The following is a 6,000-nucleotide window of genomic DNA, read 5'->3' on the forward strand; positions in this document are numbered from 1 at the left end:
ATTGTGAATGATAAACAAATCAAAAAAAAAGTGCAGTTCCCCTTTAACATTCATTATTATAGGTTGTTATACAGTAAAGTCTCGTTATATCGATATCGGTTAAAACGAATTACTACTTATTACGATACTTTTTCATTTCCCGGCAAATTTCTAGTCTTTTATGATATAATTAGCTCCGTTAGTACGATACACGGTTATTATGATAATCCGGTTACTAGGATGCCCTTTTCATCTCCCGCCAGCCAATTTGGTCTGCTTATATCGATACAAAAGCAGCTTAAATCAATCTTTGCTTAAGGATTTCAATACCAAAAAAGAACACGGCGAACGGCTGCTTCCAGTCAACTTTATTTTTCACACTTCCACCACCAGAGTGCAGCACACACAGCGGAAAACACCCGTCCCTCGCGCCTACCCCTCCGGGTGGCAACACCTTCCCTATCGATAGTTCCGGGGTGAATTATGTTCCGGGGTGAATTATGTCCCGGTAATCACTACAGCGTAAGTTTATTTTTATTTACTGTAGTACAAAATTTATTGTAGTACAAAAGCATGCTAGATACGCAATCCATGAACTCAAGGAGAAAATTACATGCCATATCAAAGAGCCGCCCACTTTTAATGCAGTTCGGCGCAGGATCGGATATATGGATAGTCCGGTTATATCGGTATTTTTTCCGACTCCCGAGAATATCGATATAACGAGACTTTACTGTATGTTTCATATATGATGCATCCATCCAGGGCGTGGTTCATGGAAGTGTCTCCATCAGACATCTGTGTGCTCTCTGAGTTTGCGATCTCTGTATTTTTTCCCTCTTGGAGTGACGGTTGTTTTATGTGAATGGACAGACAGATGCACAGCATGACAAATATGGAATAAATAGAAAACAAAATTTGTGCCTCTACACAGCTGTAGTCGACTGTGACACATCCCAACTCAGCCTTGCAGGGTCACTTTGAATTTGCTGAGCATGAATACAAATTACAGTAGCCTCAAAGGGTCAAAAAGTGGTAATTTACTAAAAGTTAAACATTTGATGAGTTACTGTAAGTAAGTCAGTATTAGTAAGTAATGAACAGCAGAGCCAACAGAGCCTCACAGTATGTGATATTTACTTATCGATATATTTCACAATATAGAGGGACACAACCCAATGCATTTGTGTTTTATGCTATAAAATACTGACATCAATCTACATTATGGCATCTCCATAACAATGAATATCTACAAAGTTGCATCACTACCCTCATTCCTTTCGGACATGACTTCTGTCAAAATGTGTTTTCTTCAAAAGTTGGCGGCCCTGCAGGATAGCACTGAAATATTACTGTGTTTGGAAAGCAAATACTTTACATCTATTTTGTAGTTGGCAAGCTACATGTCAATTCTTGTCACACTTGTTTAGCAGCTTTAGGTCAGCTGAGACATTTGTGTGAATTCTAGCCTGTGCTCTGTCAAATACACTCCAGTGGCCAGGAAGTGGGCTGCTTGAGCCAGCCAGGCACCTGAGTTCAACAGTAGGCAGCCAGTAGACTGTGGTGTGGGTCTATGCAGCACACATGTATATTGTTTTTAATTAAAATGGTTGAGGGGCTGGTTTGAGATGTAATTATAATCCTATAATCCAATGAATTGATGAAAGCACACTATTCAACTGTGCATTTGACAAGTTAAAGTATTTAATATTCACTCTTTTTGTTTTGTTTTGTTTTATGTGAATATTTATGGAATTTTATGTCATGATTTTGGAATAAGTTTATGTTTTTATGGAATTATAATGTGAATCTTACCTTTTTTCCATAAAGCAGTTTGAATGAGTTGTGCATAAATGGTGCTATATAAAACTTGCCAATATCGGTGTCAGTAATTAAGTACTGGACAATATCAGTATACAGGCGGTCGAGTGGTTAGCGCGCAGACCTCAGACCTAGGAGACCAGCGTTCAATTCCACCCTCGGCCATCTCTGTGTGGAGTTCTCGCATGTTTCCTCCCACATTCCAAAAACATGCTAGGTTAATTGGCGACTCCAAATTGTCCATAGGTATGAATGTGAGTGTGAATGGTTGTTTGTCTATATGTGCCCTGTGATTGGCTGGCAACCAGTCCAGGGTGTGCCCAACCTCTCGCCCAAAGACAGCTGGGATAGGCTCCAGCACCCCCGCGATCCTCGGGAGTACGTATAAGTGGTAGAAAATGAATGAATGAATGAATGAACTATTCATATATTTAGAGTATATCCATGAACATGAAAGTTTAAGGTAAGATGACATATGCCTTTATTCATCACACAGTTTAAAAGCAGCAAGTGTACAGAGTACAAAAGCACACAAGAGTATATAAAGTGCAAAATCAAGGTAATACAGATCAAGAGTTATATACAGTACAGTATTTACAGCTGGGTATTTGTTTGGTTATTGCACTTGTATATTGCATGGTTATTGCGCAGTTATTGTACAGAATTTGTGTACGGGTGTATGTGTGTTGTTGGTGTAGGTGTGTAAATGTCAGCCTGCCACATGGTTGAAGCATCAGTGAGACCAGGTGTGTTGTGACAGACAGGTGTGACATTTAACTTTAGTTTTTATACCAGAAACTCCATCCATCTCTGTCTCACTCACTAACCTGAAGACATTCATACACATACAGTGTGTATGAACACACACACCATATTTCTGAAGGACTGATTTACATCCTGGGTTCCCAAAGTGGGGTACGCGTAACCCTAACCCAGATTGCCATAAGGGCTATGCAAATAAAATTTAACTACGCATACACAATTTGTATCCTAATACTTCATTCACCATAATAAACATAACTTCAACAGAGCAAAAACAGCATTTGGGTGGTTTTCCAAGCAAGCTACACTGTGGCACAAGGGTGGCTTGTGGGTGGTAGTACTAGCAGCAAAAGTCGCTGTTTGGAACAGGACTACCCTGGGAGATGAACAGTAAAGCAGATTTGGAACGCTTCCACGATGACAGCTAAGCCACTGAGATGCTTCGGGAACAAACCTTACATGACCATGAAGAGAATTATGGGGATACAACACAAAAACGGGCTGTGGAGAAGAAAAACAGATGGAGGCCATTCTACAGCATGCAGTTGACCGTCATAACAGGCGCACAAGTCATAATTTTATTATAGCACAACATTATGAATTCTAAAAAGCCTCCTAGATGATATTGTGTTCTAATTCTGCTATGTTTGAGTGTAGAGTCTCCGTATAGATAATAGCAATTATCACTCTAATTGAAGTGTGATCATGGCTTTACATTTTCAGCGCCAATGACAGAAAATGTGTTATCATTACCTGTACTATTTAACATGGCTACAAGCTGTTACCATAACAACAATTGTACTCAACACCATCTTGAACAGTTTCACCCATTTATAGTAATTAATTGTCCTCAGGTTAAATAAACAATAATTAAGTCTCACAAAGTGTGCTGTAGTACACATAATTAAAATAGTTTCCAGGTGAATACTTCCTGTGCATAGAGAAATGCAAAACACACACGTCAACATTTTCCCAACGGGGGAAAGGTAAGAATCCTTAACACTTTACCAAGAGTAGGTGTCACAAGTTAACAAGTTTCTGGAACTGTTGTGTGCCTGCGGTGTGATATTTTGACAAGCAATATTGTGTGCTGCAAATGTTAAACGAACACAACAAGGGTGCAAAAGAATTGCAGATGGACGCTACAACATGAGAAAGACTACCTTTTATACTGTTTAGTGTATGCAGTATATACACAAGTAGTAATGCAAAGCTTTTAAGGCTCAGTATACAACAACCACTCTTTCAGAAGTTTTACCAATTCGCCTATTTCTGGACTATAGAGTACACCGGTATGTTAGTTGCACACACTAAATTTAAAGAGAAACTAAGATTTGTACATACAGTGCATAAGTCACGCCTGTCTATAAGGCCCAGGTGTTCACATCATAACATGGGATATTTAGTGCATTTAGTGTGATATTTTTACTCATTCATTCATTCATTCACGAGGGTCGCGGGGGGTGCTGGAGTCTATCCCAGCCGTCTTCAGGCGAGAGACGGGGTACACCCTGGACTGGTGGCCAGCCAATCACAGGGCACATATAGACAAACAACCATTCACACTCACATCCATACCTATGGACAATTAACCTAGCATGTTTTTGGAATGTGGGAGGAAACCGGAGTACCCGGAGAAATCCCAAACATGCACGGGGAGAACATGCAAACTCCACACAGAGATGGCCGAGGAAAGAATTGAACCCTGGTCTCCTAGCTGTGAGGTCTGCGTGCTAACCACTAGACTGTTGTGCAGCCAAGATTTTTTAAATTTTTTATTAAATAAATGTTGTTTACTGTTAAAGAACTGTTAAGTCTTTCATTGCCATCCTTATGCTCCTCCTGGGAATTAAAACCACAAAAGTCGTCTTTTTCTGCATCACATTTGAAAAAGCCTCATAATTCCTTCGTCAAATTAGCCATTTAGCTTGAGCTATCCTTTCCATCACGCAGTAGTCCAGCCTATAAAAAGCGTTTGGTGATAGTGACAGCCACACTAGCAGTTTTAGAGAGAAGTGACGCTATCATTTGCTGAAATAATTCTGTTTCTAGCATTGCCATTGTTTAATTGCCTCCATGACTGTAATATAACTGAAACAGCTCAGTCAAAAGTAATCACAATATCCTTGCCATGCAAATATTGTCATGCCATTCTTCCAAAATAATGACCTGCTTGTCAAAGTTGTCCCACCAGCTAGAGGTCCAATCCAGTCTTTATCCAAGTCACTGTTTTAGAGAGCAAAACAGCAGCAGCAAAGTCAACAGAAACCCATTACGGTGCCTTTATCTGTCTATGTGAAGCAGAGGTAAGCAAATGTGTATGAAAATGTGTACTATGTGGTCGCCAGCCAATCACAGGGCACATATAGACAAACAACCATTCACACTCACATTCATACCTATGGACAATTTGGAGTCGCCAATTAACCTAGCATGTTTTTGGAATGTGGGAGGAAACCGTAGAAAACCCACGCATGCACGGGGAGATCATGCAAACTCCACACAGAGATAGCCGAGGGTGAAATTGAACCCTGGTCTGCGTGCTAACCACTCGACCGCCGTGAGTAGTGCCCTTAAAGTTTTTAATTAAAAGTGCTGTTGCATCAATGAGGTACTGTCATGAATGTGTTCCATCCATTGAACCCACGGATTTGTAGAAGATCCCTTCCCTGTAACAGCACCCCCAATCTTAAATGGTCTGACCTCATAAGCTGCACACAATGGTCCAAATGACGGTTCTATATTTCCCACATACGCCTCGAGTCTTTTTGTCTGACTTGCTGCTCTTCTAGCGGTAATGTAAGAATCATAGTGATACTGCGGCATGTCTTGCAGTGCAAGGCATCACTGTCACCCATACGCACTGTACAAAAACCCGCCTGCAGACAGCAAAAATGTTTGAGGGCTAAGAAGACAAAGAGGGAGACATAAAGTTTGGCAGGTTTACAGAGAATCTTTCATAGAGCCAGTCTGTCAGCTGTTTGACAAATACTTTTTTTATGCTTTGTCTTGTCTGTCATCTGTAAGGGGGGGGGGGGGGGGGCTGCTGGATAGACGCTGGGTATGCATTGCTGTACATTTGGGAGCTTTTCTTCGAGCTAGCCAGTGTGGAGTCAAAGCTGTGGAATCAACTGAAGTATAACAAGTAAATAGGGAGAAAGGACTTGAAGAAATACACATTTTTGAATGGATTTCTTGTGAAAACAAATATGGCGACAGTTGGTTGAGTACCACCGTTCTAAATGGCTTTAATAAGGAACCTGGGCTATTGTCGAGTTGACACATTGTAGTTCTCTTACTATTTTTCCATTTACCGGGTAATTGTGAAGTTGCTGCCCTTTTCTAAAGATTTTTGTTTTTATTCCTTGTATGTTGATATTAGACTCAAACTTTGCATCTCGACCTTATGTGCTAAATCCTACCACGACCTAAGGATAA

Source organism: Doryrhamphus excisus, linkage group LG8 (assembly GCF_037039965.1).
Source record: "Doryrhamphus excisus strain RoL-2023G ecotype Guam linkage group LG8, RoL_Dexc_Guam_v1.1, whole genome shotgun sequence".
Taxonomy (NCBI): Eukaryota; Metazoa; Chordata; class Actinopteri; order Syngnathiformes; family Syngnathidae; genus Doryrhamphus; species Doryrhamphus excisus.